Consider the following 15,625-nt stretch of genomic DNA (forward strand, 5'->3'; position numbering starts at 1 on the left):
CACTTTTGAAAAAAATATTTTTGAAAAGCTGAGAAAATTCTCTATATTTTGCTTCTTCGCACTTTGTTGATACGACCTTTAGTTGCTGAGATATTGCCATGCAAAGGTTTAAAAACAGGAAAATTGATGTTAACTAAGTCTCAACCAAACAGCCCACCATTTTTCAATGTCGATATCTCAGCAACTAATGGTCCGATATTCAATGTTAAAATATGAAACATTTGTGAAATTTTCCGATCTTTTCGAAAACAATATTTTCAAAATTTTCAAATCAAGACTAACATTTCAAAAAGGCCAAACATTCAATATTACGCCCTTTTAAAATGTTAGTCTTGATTTGAAAATTTCGAAAATATTTTTTTTGAAAAGATCGGAAAATTTCACAAATGTTTCATATTTTAACATTGAATATCGGACCATTAGTTGCTGAGATATCGACATTAAAAAATGGTGGGCTGTTTGGGTGAGACTTAGAAAACATCAATTTTCCTGTTTTTAAACCTTTGCATTGCAATATCTCAGCAACTAAAGGTCGTATCAACAAAGTACGAGGAAGCAAAATATAGAGAATTTTCTCAGCTTTTCAAAAATATTTTTTTCAAAAGTGGACCAACATGTGCACTAATTTTAAAAAATGAAAAACTGCGACTATTTCGAAAAAAGTTTCATAAAAATGGCTATAACTTGAAAACGGTGCACTTTATCAAAATTTCACTAAAGTACTTTTTGATTGCAAATTCAATTTTACATCGAAAAATGAAGTTGAAAAATTTTTGCGACCAAAATTTCGATTTTTTGAAAAAATCAGTATTGATTAAAAAATTCATAACTCGGTCAATGATTTTTTGCACAACCTGGAGATTTCTGAAAAGTTGGCATTTTATGTCCTATAAAACATATCAAAAAATAAAAAAAATTAAAAATAGTGTTCTTTTGCAAATCAAGTTTTAGTGTTAAAAAGTTAAATAAAAAAATCACCAAATTTTTTTTACCGTGTATTATTTTTTTCCAGTGTAGTCCGTATCCATACCTACAACTTTGCCGAAGACACCAAACCGATCAAAAAATTCCTTCAAAAGATACAGATTTTTGAATTTTCATACATCATTTTTGTATGGACAGCTGCCAAATTTGTATGGAAAATTATATGGACAAACTAATGATGCAAAATGGCTTCTTTGGGCATACCGAAGGCACCAAAAAAGTTTCAGTCGGATTAAAACTTACAAATAATAAAATTGAAGAAAAAAGACCGATTTCGTAGAGAATTGCTCATATCAAAATTTTTGTGATTGTCTGTTCTACAACTTTGTAAAACATTCTTACACTCTTAAAAATTAACCTTGCAAAGTTAGAAAAAAACACGAAATTTTAAAATGAAAAAAATGGTTCTAAATGAAAAAATGACCCTTCTGAGTCAATGTAGGTTTGAAAACTACATTAAATTTCCCTTAAAATGACACATTCCATTTTTTTTTACAGTCGAGTAACAGAAAATTGGAGAATTTAAAAAAATAGTGTTTTTTTCGATAAAAAATACTTTTTTTTCGGAATTTTGAGTACGCCATCAAATCGGGCGTGTAATTTTAAATAAAAGTCCCTTTGACACCAAATTTCTATCTCATCACCGTTTCAGGCTGAAAATTATTGAAAAACACCTCTTTTCACATGTTCAAAAATGGAAGGGGTCGTACCGCCCCTCCGACACGAGATTTCAAAAAACGGACCTCGGATTCGTGATCAGGGACAAAAGCTACCCCTCAGAACCCAGTTTCATGCAAATCGAAGAGGGATCGGGGCAACTTTTCCCAATTTCGTGTGAGTTGGTAGAGAATTACCCATAACTAACACTTAAGGGGTTACATACATGTATATCGGCAAAAAAGTCGGAGGTTAGTAAAAGCACACACATCAACTTTTTTTAATTCTTTTTTCAGGGAATTAGAATATACATTTTCACCTACTAACAAATCAAATTTGAAGACATTTGGTTGCACCATTGCCGAGATATAGCAATTTCAAGTTAGCAATTTCAAAAAACGCGTGCCACGATATCTCAACACTGTCTTGACCAAATTGGCTAAAAATTTTGGTGAAGATTCGTTAAGCCGATTCCGTGTGCATGACTAAGCCCGATTTTGAAAAAGTTTATTTTAAAAAATGATAAAAATGTTTTTGTGTTTTTCATGAAAAAAATCAAAAGTTTTAGATTTTTGTAATTTTCTAAAAAGCAAATTTTGAAAATCGGGCTTCATCATGCACACGGGACTCGGTTAAGGCGACGATAGTGCGCAGGTAAATCTGGACAACGTTTTCATAATTTTTTATAGGGTTGTCAGATTTTGAACGTTTTCGACTCGTTAGAAAGGTCTTTTAAATATCTTTCTAAAAATGTATAACATGATGGGTTTACTTTCAAAAACCACCCTTATTACAATCTTCCGGACTGCTGTTAAAATCGTTTTTTAGCATAACTTTTGAAGTACTTAACTAAACTTAATAACTTTCAAAAGTGACTTATGGGATCCCAAGACGGAACGAATGAAGCCAAAACGGTCCAAATCGGTTCAGCCCGTTCAGCCAGTCCGGAGATAATCAAGTGCAAATTTTTTGATCAACGACCCACCACACACACAGACATTTGCTCAGAATAAAAAAAGTAAAAAGTTCATTTTTCGAGTGATTTTAAAGCCTTTCCTCAGTAAGGTGAGGAAGGCAAAAAATCTGCATTTAAAATGAAATTTTCTATGGGTTATTACCACTTTGAAAAGTACATGAAATTGCTCATAAAATGACATGTATTACGGTTTTGATAGTTAAGTATCGGAAAATGACTGGGATTTTGAACCCAATAGGGTAGGGAATTGAATTCCCGACAAAAATCTCACAGTTGAACAATTTGGGCGCGACATGCGCTGCCACAATCCTGAAACGATGTTTTTCCCCATAATTTTTTGCAAATTTTCCCATACAACTTGCAACGATTCATAGGGACCCTTAAACCTCAACCGATTTGGCTCAAAATGAGTACAGCTACTTTTTTTTGAATTGAGTCAGCATTAGAGTGGGTCACAAAAGTAAAAAGTTGAGCTAGTTCGGAAAGGCAGCATCTTTTGATATTTTCCAAAATTTTCAGTTTTCTTATCACCCTACTGCGCTGTTATTTTTGTTCCATTCGAATAATTTTTAATTTGTCTTGTTTTGGGTCGCTAAGCTAAATTTTGACCCCAAAAATGTTCATAAAACTGCGACTGTGTTATCATCAACAACCCTTTTAAACAAATATTAAATAAAGTAGAAAAAAAACTTGTTGCCGTTTTCCAAGAGAATGTCCCTCCTTGAAAATGCTCCATTCGTTATTTTGGTACCATATGTTTGTGCAAAACAGCATTTTTTGGGTTGAATTTCGCATGACTATAAGGCAGTGGTAAACGAAACAGACGAGCAAAAATAATGGCAAATTTCCCATCCCACGGATTGAAAGTTTTCTCCACTCTCTCTGACATGTATGAATATCGTGGAGGAGGAGGATAAAGTTCATATGTTTCTCAAATGTTTCAGCTTTGCCGGAGAGACCACACGGACCCCGTATCATCTGTTTCTGTACATATTTGCGTGAAGTATCGCAAATATTTGACAATAATTTCATTCCAGGGTCCGTTCGGCCTGTTGTTTTCCATTTTTTGTCCTTTTTTTTTGCTTGGAGCAGGGAAAAAATCCCACACGAGGCAGGCTTCAAGTCTCAAGGGTACTCGAGGGAAACTCGAGCCAAGTTCAGCTGGCAATCCTTGAAAAGAGAGCAGCAGTGGCAGCAACTCAGCTGGCAGACAAGACAAAAAGCCACTACGAGCACTGCTGTAAGGAAGTTGGCCTCCATCGCAATCATCATTACCATAATCTGGTCGATTTCTATTCAAAGCGAGAAAGGGGGGGGGGGGGTTAAGTTTCTGTTACTTTGTGTTTACTTTTGTTGTGCTGAAGTTTTTTCCCCTCGGGAAGGTTGAAGGGAGCCGTCACTGTCTATCTGTGGTGGGATATACTAAATACTTTAAGACATTATCAGATTTGGGCTGGGAACAAATTTTCTTTACATTTTAAAATTTAAAAAATAAGTTTGATTGAGAAATGACAAGCCTTAGAATTTCAAGAGTTGATTTAATTTAAAAATTTCGAATCATACCTTCAAATGTTAAAAGAGTTAAGAAAAAAGTCATAAATAAATATGGGTCATTCCATTTCAATTAAGTTCACTTTTGGACTCGACTTTCACCGATTTGGACCAAACTTGGAGGAAACGTTCGTTTATCGATAGTTAACAGGAATTCCAAGTTTGGTGCTGATGTGACTATCCTTCTATTTTTGGCACCGCCCTCGTTTTTGACGATTTTCTAAAAATACTTTTTTTTCTTTTAATCATAACTTTGCAAATACTTGAGCAAAAGACTTTCTACAGGTAGCATTTTATAGAAAATTGGCCAAGGAATTCGAAAAAAATAAAATTTTAACCCTGAAATGCCCACTAATATTATATTTTAAGATTTAAAATATTAAAATACAGTTTTGGCCTATTCCTTATATTTTTATTTAATTTATTTTATCACCATCGTGTTCCCCGGACAATTATACATAATAATCAATGTAGATCTCAAACTAAAATGAACTACTGGCGAGATAACGTCATGATTCGAAATCCGGACACTTAGTAGCATATCATTTTTGTTATAGCTGGCAAAAAATCATGTAATAAGTTGGAAATGAAGAAATATCATCAGGATGTAGTATTAACAGTCAGTTTTAAGAGAATGCATGCAAAATATGTCTTTTCTAACAATTTTTCATCAGAATTTGAAAATTAAAATGACTTGTTGTGCTTCGAATCCCGGACACTGACAAAAGCTGATTCGAAATCCGGACACTTTTGCTTCGAATTCCGGACACTCGATTTTACTTATGAATCGCACAAATTTGGACTGAAATGTTAGTGAATGGCATTCTTTAGGTCTCAAATAAGCTGTTAACATTAAAACAATCGATAGTTTATATAAAAATTTGCTAGAATTTAAGAAAATCGAAACCATAAATTTCTGCTTTGCCTTCCCGGTGCTTCGAACGCCACTGAAATATTTCAAGTGAAATGTTTCGCATTTTTGGTAAACTTCTAATTTTATTGTATTTAATTGTTTTGGCATTAACTACAGCGTTCAAACAAACTTTAAGTGAAAGTTGATGTTGGAATTCATCAAATTACACAGTTTTGACATTCATAATGCGAACTTATATCCAAATAATTGATAAAACAAAATGAAGTGTCCGGGTTTCGAAGCGTCCGGGAATTCGAATCATGACGTTACAGCGATTTTACTGAAAAAGTATGATTTTGCGCAGCACTTGGAAGTACATGGTGTACTTTTCAACAAAAAGGGACGAATCATGCATAGTTCGGATTTTATATGTGAAAAACTTATTTCGGATTTAAATTCATAGGACCGAAAACAGCGCAAAATCAAACTTTTTTCAGAAAAATCACTGTATCTCGCCAATAGTTCATTTTAGTTTGAGGTCTACATTGATTATTATGTAAAATTGTCTGGGGAACACGATGATGATGAAATAAAACAAATAAAAACATAAGGAATTGGTCAACGTTAAACGTTAAAATATAATATTAGTAGGCGTTTAAGGGTTAAAACATTTTTTTTTTAATCGAACTCCTTGGACATTTTTTTATAAAATGCAAACTTTAGAAAGTCTTTTGCTCAAATAGTTGCAAAGTTATGATTAAAAGAAAAAAAGTTTTTGAGAAAGTCGTCAAATAAGAGGGCAGTGCCAAAAATAGAGGGATGGTCTAATCAGCACCAAACTTGAGATTTCTGTTAACTATCGATAGAAAAAAGTGTACTCAGTTGACCTGGAATGACCCATATTTCTGGACCCTAAATTCAGAACCATCATTGACTGTCATTGCTCCAAGAGAGAATGACACCATCAACAACCTTGAAGAGTTTGTGAATAACAACAACTGTTACAGATATTGATGATATATTTTGAGTGAAAAACAAAGTAATATCCTCAAATACAGTTTTGGTGTGGTAGTACGAATATGAGTTTGCCATAGATACAACAAGCACAGTCAAAGTGTCTCGTCAATTGAGTCCAACCACTTCAGCCATGAACACGTTAAAAGTGATAACTCTCAACTCCATCTTTTACTTCTTGGCCAATGCAGATGTCCAGGACGAAATCTCTCACCTGGTGCAGGACATCGTTACCGGTCTGACAAGGTCCGATTCAGGAGTTCATGACGTGGCCTTTGTGGATCTTCACGATTCCATTCTTGAAATAGCTTTTCGCGAAATTTCCAAGAGTTATCAAGTTACTGTGCAGCATATCGGTGGAAATTTTGAAGAGCATTACCCAAAGTCAAAATCAACTCGAAAATTATCACTGATTTTAGTCGATTGGCAAACTTTGAACAATGATGTTGAAACATTTATGATGAAACTGATCAAATGTGCTCTGTGGCAATCAAAAACAAAGCTGGTGCTGTTTCTTCGTGACGATAGTGTTCAACTTAGGCAACAAATTGCAAATGTTTTGAAGTTCTATGGATGCTTAAGTGTTCTTTTTGCGAAGCACAATGAGTTTTACTTACAATATTTCTTGATGGACTTTTTCAGTGATCAAGTGATTTCAGTGGCCAACCCAGTAAACGATTTATTTGGACCAAAACTGCTCAACTTCAAGCAGTATGCTTTCAAGATTCTCGTCAATGCAGCAATACCTTTTCATGGATATGTTGACGAGCATACCGCAACCGGTATTGATGCTGAGTTGGTGCAAACGATCGTTGGTCATCTGAATGGAACCATAAGTTATAGAAGGATTGCTGACGATATTGAGGAATTGGTTGATGATTCAGATATTTCAGCTCAGAGGAAATTGTTCGATTTTTCTTTGAAATATTCACTAGAATTGTTTAACTATGATCAAGTATTTCTACCGAACATTGAGCATATATGTGTAACTGTACCAAAACGTCATGAAAGGGTAATATTTGTTCAACTTTTTCGACCCTTTAGAGTATCGGTGTGGATTATAGTAATAATGATAGCAGGATATTTTTTGCTAAAGCATAAGCTTATAGATCGATCCAACCCAGTCATAATGAAGTTCATTAAGCAGCACACAAGATTTGTTAGTCTAACGTTTGAAATTCTTAGCTTTCTTCTTATGGAGGCATATCTTGCAAAAGTAATTGCATTTTTAAGCTCGATGCAATATGAGCCAAACTATAGAACATTAGCTGATCTTGACCGAATCAAACAACCCTTCGTGGTTAACTCGTTCGAGAAGTCCTTACTTACTAAATACCCTAACCTGCAGGTGCTAGATGATCCAAAGTATAAAATTAAACTGATGGACACGCATTCTACAGTTAGCTTCTGCAAGGTTATCGAATACTGGCATCAAAGCAAACAAAACTACAATCCGAAGACCAATGATAGGCGGGCGTACATCCTCAACGAACGCCTGATGTCGGTCCAACTGTTTTATACTTTTGCAACGTACAGCCCATTTACGGCACGATTTCAAGAGTGCATTGATCGTTTGGCCAGTGGAGGAATTTGGGACAAAGTGTTTAATCGGTGGTCAATTTCGCAGGAAGAGTTTGAGACATTTCTTGGACCGGAAGATCAAATGATCAAGTACAAGGATTTGACTTCGTTGTGGGCGGTGGCCACAATCGGTTATCTTGTTGGGATTTGTGTTTTCCTTGTCGAGATAATGAAGATTTCTCTACAGTTCAGAGCAATTGATAAGATAAAGCACTTCAGAAAACGTACTTGAATAAAAAAAAATCTAGTTTGGAAATTTAATAGGCGCTATTATAGAGCATAAATGGTTAGGATGACGCCACCCCCTCTATTCAACTTGAGAGTGAGCGAGTGTATTTTCTTGTATAGTTGTATGAATGCATGTTTAAACTAGTTTAAAACTAGTTTTAAACTAGTTTGCAAATAAATGTTTAGCACATAATACCCATATGCATATATCATTTACAAACGAACAATGTAGAAAACAATAAAAACTTCTTAGTTCCCCTAAGGCAGCGTTTCCTAACTTAATAAATATAAATTGAAGACAAAAAAAAGGGGTGCATGCAATCCTGTGGGTACAACCAGAAGGCCCAGAGGGCATAGGAAGACAAATCCCTCAAGGGGCTACATACATGTAGAAAATCAAAAAAAATATAACAGAAAATTTATTGAATCCACTCAGAAGTTGATTTTCCATCACTCCTGAGAGTTTCATGAAGTTATTTCACGAATAAACTGAGTAAGAAATGATTACAGCTCAAAATTTGGCCATGCGCAAGGCGAACTTTCAAACTTTGTAAGCGTTTTTCTCTAAACACCCAATTAATTTACAGGTGCCACGATACCCGAGATGGGATGGACCAAATTGGCTGAAAATTTGAGTGAAGACTCTCAAGACATATCCCGTGTGCATGACGAAGACTGATTTGGAAATTAGCATTTTTTTATATGAAAAACATAAAAATATTTTTATCTTTTTTAAAAATGAACTTATTGAAAATCGGCCTTCGTCATGCACACGGGACCTTGAAAACGGGTATTCACCAAAATTTTGAGCAGATTTGGTCAATGCAGACTTGAGATATCGTGGCATCCGTTTTTTGAAACTGCTAACTCTTAATAGCAATATCTTGGCAATGATACTACCAAATGACTCCAAATTAGCTGAAAATGTTTATTGAGCTACTTTTTTTCTACGAAAATGTATACTTCTCATGTTTAATATTTGTCTTATTTGATTTTTTTGAATTGTTTTTTAATTTGCGTTTAACTTGTTTCGATTATGATTATTGCTGATAATATTTGGCTTACTCTATCACCTCCTATCATTATCTTTTGTCAATCTAGTTTTTTCATGATCTTTCATGAAAAAATACTTTTTAAAACATTAGCAAAGTCACAGAGTTCTTCTTTCCAATTGTTTTTAAAGATCAAACATTGGTAAAAAAAATAATTTTTGGCGAATTTTTAGATCGAAGCCCGCCTAGAGGTCTGGTTTGGTTAAAAAAAAGGGGAAAATTCTCTACAAAATCGGCCTTTTTTCTTTAATTTTATTTTTTGTATTCTTTAATCCGTCTGAAACTTTTTTGGTGCCTTCGGCATGCCCATTAGTTTGTCCATATAATTTTGCATACAAAATTTGACAATAGTAGTTTATGCAACAAGTTGCAAAAAGAAGATTTTTTAAGCACGTGTCGTACATTTATCCAACGAGGTTCACCGAGTTGGATAAATACGACAAGTGCTGAAAAAATCAAGGTTTGCAACGAGTTCCATACAACATTTTTTGCATTTCTGAAAAACACCCATTGAGTGAAATTATAAGTCGAATGTTCATGTATTTTGTCAATAAATCGTTTAAATCAAATAAATGTTGAAAAGTATTACTTTTCAAAACTAGTGCTGAATAGTTCAACTTTTCAGCATCCATTTCAGTGCTGAAAAGTAGAACTTTTCAGCATTTGTTTTGAAATGTGTTTCTATTCGATTCTGTTATTTTAAGTAGATAAAAGTAGGCTGTTTCGTCACGCGAGAATGACAGGAAAAGTAGGAAGTTTCAAGACGGAATTGCAAAAAAGTACTTTTTGATTGTAAATTTGATTTTACATCGAAAAATGAAGTTGAAAAATTATTTTGCGACCAATATTTCGATTTTTTGAAAAAAAACTGTTTAAAAATTCATAACTCGGTCAGAGATTTTTTGCACAACCTGGAAATTTCTGAAAAGTTGGCATTTGACGTCCTCTAAACCATATCAGAAAATGAAAAAAATATAGTGTTTTTTTTTTGCAAATCAAGCTTAAGTGACAAAAAGTTAAATAAAAATATCTTTCAAATTTTTTTTTACCGTGTATCATTTTTTTCCAGTGTAGTCCGTATCCATACCTAGAACTTTTCCCAAGACACAAAATCGATCAAAAAATTCCTTCAAAAGATACAGATTTTTGAATTTTCATACATCATTTTTGTATGGACAGCTGATGGATTTGTATGGAAAATTATATGGACAAACTAATGATGCAAAATGGCTTCTTTGGGCTTACCGAAGGCACCAAAAAAGTTACAAAAAAATCGAATGACCGAAATGTGAGAGAACTGCTCAGAAATAAACTGTCACTGAATTCGCTTTTTAACTGCCAGCCCCATTATTCCTCAAGTAGGTTCCCTACAAAAACAAGGAAAGATTTACTAATATCATTTACTACAATGGTCATCAATAAACCCAAAAGCATCTCAAAGCACCCCCAAAATCAACGCCCAATCATTTAGATCATCAAATCTGAATGCTACACCACTAAATCCCTCCCACGCCGCAAAAAAAGGAAGATATTAGCCAGGAATGATGACATCCTCCTTCCTCTCCATTCTCTCCACTATTTTCACTAGATGAGAAGACGTTAGCAGGACACATAAAATAATATCGGTCCCCGAAGGTTTGGCACCGGTGGCCATTCCGACACGACCGCACCGTCGGTGAACTTTCCCACACGGTGTCGTTTCGATTGGATTTATTTCGCTTCTTGTGTGGATTTCTCAGACCATTTTCCGACCAGAAATAAGTCCGGGGACGGAGAAAAGAAAAGTAAAACATCATCCATTGAAGGATTTTTCCTGTCCTGAAAATTGCCTTGTTGGAGGGGCGGCGGCGGATGACAAAGAGGAGAAAGGACAGGGAGCGCATTTTGGGGATAAGATGAATGAGGTTTTTTCGGGGGAGAGATCGAACTTTTACGAGCACCCCAAACAAAATGGCGATAAAAACAGACGACGGAAACGCGATTGGAATTTGGAGAGGGCTTTAACCATGGGCTTAGGAAAGGTTATGATATTGCAAGTTGTTTTAATATTAGTTTAAAAGACAAGATTTATTTTGTTAATGAATCGACAAACATTGAAGAGTCCAAGTTTGCCAAATTTTATTAATTTTTGTGCAACCAGTCAAAATGGCTCAATCTTTGTTGATAAAACCCAACAAACAAAACGTGTTTAAATGCAAATAGTCCTTCATTAATAAAAGTCATTGAATCAAGAGAGAACGGTGTGCTATCCTCAAGTGTTGATTTTTCCCTCGTCTAATCGAATTATATCGATTAAATGCTCCAGCTTGAAGCACCAGCAGCAGTGCTTTCCCTTCTGTCATCAAAAGTTGGGACGACATTTCATTTCCTGTACGAGGTCACCAAAAAGCTGAAATCCACTGTGAGGCCAAAAAAAAGTGCCCATTGAAGCACATTTTTCCACCGCTTCCGCAAATATTTCCCTGCCGAACCCCTCTTGCTGTGTACAACAGCAGCAGCATCCTTCCCGGGGTTTTCCGGGAGGTTTTTCCCCCCTTTTCGTGAGCTATTTTCCCGGACCAATCATCACTTCATCTTTGAAGCATCTCGTGTCGCTCTTCAACCAACGGCCGCTCATCGTGCGAGACCCAATTCTGTCATTTTTATTCGTTGTTGGTGATTCTTGGGGCTTCCCCCTTGTATCCCGTCTCCCACCCGCGACATTCCATCCATTTCCTGTCGGATTTTTTGTTGCGCTCCTTTCTTCTCGCACTTTGGATCTGATACTTTCATTTCCGCCATCTCATTTACAAAAAGGGCCCGTTTGTCTGCTCTCTCTCCGGGAAAAAAAACTTTATCCTTTTCGTCACCCACTCGTATAATGGTGGGGGTAAAAATGTGGGAATCCACCATGCAATGCGCGAGATACTTACTTTTGTTGTATTATTTTTCCTTTTTTTTAATTTGTCAATTTTTGGTTGAGTTTTGGATCTACCAACTCACACGAAATCGAGAAAAAATGGCCCCAATCTCACTTCGATTTGCGTGAAACTTTGTCCTAAGGGGTAACTTTTGCCCCCCTGATCACGAATCCGAGATCCGTTTATTTGATATCTCGTGACGGAGTAGCGGTACGACCTTTTCAATTTTTGAACATGCAAAACAAGACATGTTTTTTCAATAGTTAGCAGCCTTCATGAAATGGAAATATGGTGTCGAAGAGAGTACTCAGAATTCCGAAAAAATATATTTTTCATCGAAAAAAAAAGTTTTAAAAACTAAGCCATTTTCCGTTACTTAACTGTTATAAATTTTTTGGAAGAAGTCATTTTAAGGGAAATTTAATGTATTTTTTGAAGGGTCATTTTTTCATTTGGAACAAAAATATCATTTTCTAATCTGGTCGTAGCACCAAAAGGACCTAATAAAAATTTGAAATGATGTGTTTTTTTTTTTAACTTTGCAGGGTTATTTTTAAAGTGTAGCAATGTTCTACAAAGTTGTAGAGCAGACAATTGCAAAAAAAATGATACATAAACATAAGGAGTTTGCTTGTATCCATGACGAGTTACATTGATTTTATAAAAACGAGTTACATTGATTTCAAAAAAATTAAGAAGCTGCTTTTTCCGGTGTCATCTAGAAGAAATATACCTATTTTAAGCCTAATAAGCGGTCGTGTTTGAGTGATGCTGGATAATCTGGAGTGTTCCTTGAAATTTACTAAAACCAAGTACACCAACGAGAAGAGCAACTTTTTGTGAACATTTCTGTTTATTTTCACTTTTACTAAAATTTATTCTATTCCATTTACAAGCATTTAAAAAACATATTTCCCAAATGTATTCTTATCAGACGAGAACGCACTGGGCCACGCCGATTTTCCTATTTTCAGCTTAGTTCTTTTTTCTTCCAGCGCTCTTTTGGGTCTGCCTAGTGCTGCCAACTGTGATGAAATTTTAAGCGAACACTCACGAAAAGTAACATTTATAGAGAAAGTTTCCTGGCATCACTGGTTCACTCCAACAGGCGCTGCTGGTGGTGTTGGTGTCCACCCTTTATTTGCCTTAGCTTCTCGCTCGGATTTCTGCAGCCTTCGATTGGAATGGGTCGTCAAAACTCAAACGTCAAAAGACTTGGCGCGTTTATTTTTTTTATGGCGCTTGCTAATTATTTACATGTTTCGGGATTATTTGTCAAGTGAGTGACTAACTTATGTTCAAAAGAACATGTTGCCTGGAGTTGGAAGTAATTTCATATCTTTCATATCGTGCTTTGAAAACATTAGCGCAAGTGAAAATATATAAATGGTGACTTGCTGATCAAAAGTGCATTAAATTTGATCTTTTTGGCCAGTAAGTGGCATAAATTTGCGTGCTTATTCGAGTCGGTGCTGTTGCTGGTAAGTTTATAGCCTAAATAGTATTTTCGAAGGTTTAATCGAGCATCAAACTCTCCATATTACGAAGATAGGTGTTTGATTAGAAAAGGTATATTTCCCCTAGTACCCTTGGAAACGAACTAGATTTTCAATAAATGTGAATCTAAGATGTTTTTAACTTTAATTATTTAAAGGGTTAAAATGGATTAAAATGAACATTTTTATGCATGTCTCTGTTGTGAAATTGTCTCAAGAACACGAATATGACAAAATTATCACCAGAAATGGGATCTAAGGGGACCCCCGAGCAAAAATGTATTAACAAAATATTCACTAAAAGCAAAAGTCTCTATTTTATATGTTAAACTGCCTTAAAAAAAGCGTTAACAGTTTCAGATGGTAGTCCCAGATGTCCCCCTTAAGCTCCAGGTTGAATTGAATTGACATCTGGATGGAGCCCTATTTTATTTGAGTTTGAAAATTGTGCTATTTGCACTAACATGCCAATAACTCACTTTAGATTTAACCAATTGGGTTGCTTCACCCCGCATTTTGTTTTATTTTTTAAGCCCTTTTAGATGCATTTTGAATTTTGAAATTTTGTTAAGGTATGCCCAAGTTTCTTTCTGTCCCGATTTGCCCCACTTTCCGTTGACCTAAAGTGCTCATATTTTGGCCAAATGCTAGTTTTATATGTACAAACAATGAAAATTTGAGGCAGACGGTGAAGTCCAAACGACGTCCCATATGGGTATACCCTGTTCGTTGGCTCATTCTTAAAGCTTTTGAAGGATTTATTTGTTAAGAAATAGACTTTTTGTATATTTTATTTGTGCTTGTCAAAAAAACGTATTATTCGTCCTTCACGTGATTTATGAACGATTCTTGAATCCCTTTCAATCATCCTGAAGGTATTACTTTCTTTATGAATCGATCCACAACAAAGTAAAAATTTCAAAATTTGATATCTTTTTTTTTTATTTCTGGATTGTGGCACCATGACTTTATTACGCTTTGTGTGAATTAAGGGGTTACATACATGTAAAAAATCTCAAAAAATCATATTTCCGATTGTTTATTAAATCCTTTCAAAAGATGATTTCCAATCACTCCTCAAAGTTTCATAAAGTTATTTTGTGATTTAAGTGAGTCGAAGACGATTTAAGAGGCAGTATTTGTAAATATTGCTCGGTTTGTTCTAGAGGTCGTATCGAGGTGCTCCGATTTGGATGAAACTTTCAGCGTTTGTTTGTCTATACATGAGATGAACTCATGCCAAATATGAGCCCTCTACGAAAAAGGGAAGTGGGGTAAAACGGGCTTTGAAGTATGAGGTCCAAAAAACATAAAAAATCTTAAAATTGCTCGCATTTCAGTAAAACTTCATCATTTCCAACTCTCTTAGATGCATTCGACTGGTCTTTTGTAGCACTTCAAAATGAGCCATAGACATTCAGGATTGGTTTAACTTTTTCTCATAGCTTTTGCAAATTACTGTTAAAAATGGATTTTTTTTAAAACCTTAATATCTTTTTCCAACAGCATCCAACACCCATACTCCCAAAGGTCAAAAGATAGGTAATTTAATGGACTAAAAGCCTATGGCATTAACTTTTTGGCCAATCGCAGTTTTTCTCATGGTTTTTTGATTTTTCTAGAACAAACATTTTACAACGTTAGTTTTTGCCCTGTAGGCTCCCATAGCGGCACTTTTTGGTTTCAATTTTGTCATATTCGGAATCTTCGGAAAATTTCACGTTAGTTAGAAGTATTGGAGTTGTAATTTTTATTTAAAAAATAATTAAATAAAACATTTTTGAAAAAGAAATAGATCTTAATTCCCTTTGATCAATACGTCAAATGCTGTATCAAGTAGGCGAAAACCTGTTTTACCCCTAATCCAACAAATTGTTAAAAAATATTTTAATTCATTCTAAATGGCAATTTTTCCAATCAAATTTACAACTCCAATACTTCTAATTTACGTGAAATTGTCCGGGGATTACGAATATGACAAAATTGAAACCAAAAAATGCAGCTATGGCGGCCTACAGGGCAAAAACTAACGTTGTAAAATGTTTGTTCTAGAAAAATCAAAAAACCATGAGAAAAACTGCGATTGGCCAAAAAGTTAATGCCATAGGCTTTTAGTCCATGAAATTACCTATCTTTTGACCTATGGGAGTATGGGTGTTGGAGGCTGTTGGAAAAAGATATTAAGGTTTTAAAAAAATCCATTTTTGACAGTTATTTGCAAAAGCTAAGAGAAAAAGTCAAACCAATCCTGGATGTCCATGGCACATTTTGAAGTGCTTCAAAAGACCTGTCGAATGCATCTAAGAGAGTTGGAATTGATGAAGTTTTACGGA

This window comes from Culex pipiens, chromosome 3 (genome assembly GCF_016801865.2).
Source record: "Culex pipiens pallens isolate TS chromosome 3, TS_CPP_V2, whole genome shotgun sequence".
Taxonomy (NCBI): domain Eukaryota; kingdom Metazoa; phylum Arthropoda; class Insecta; order Diptera; family Culicidae; genus Culex; species Culex pipiens.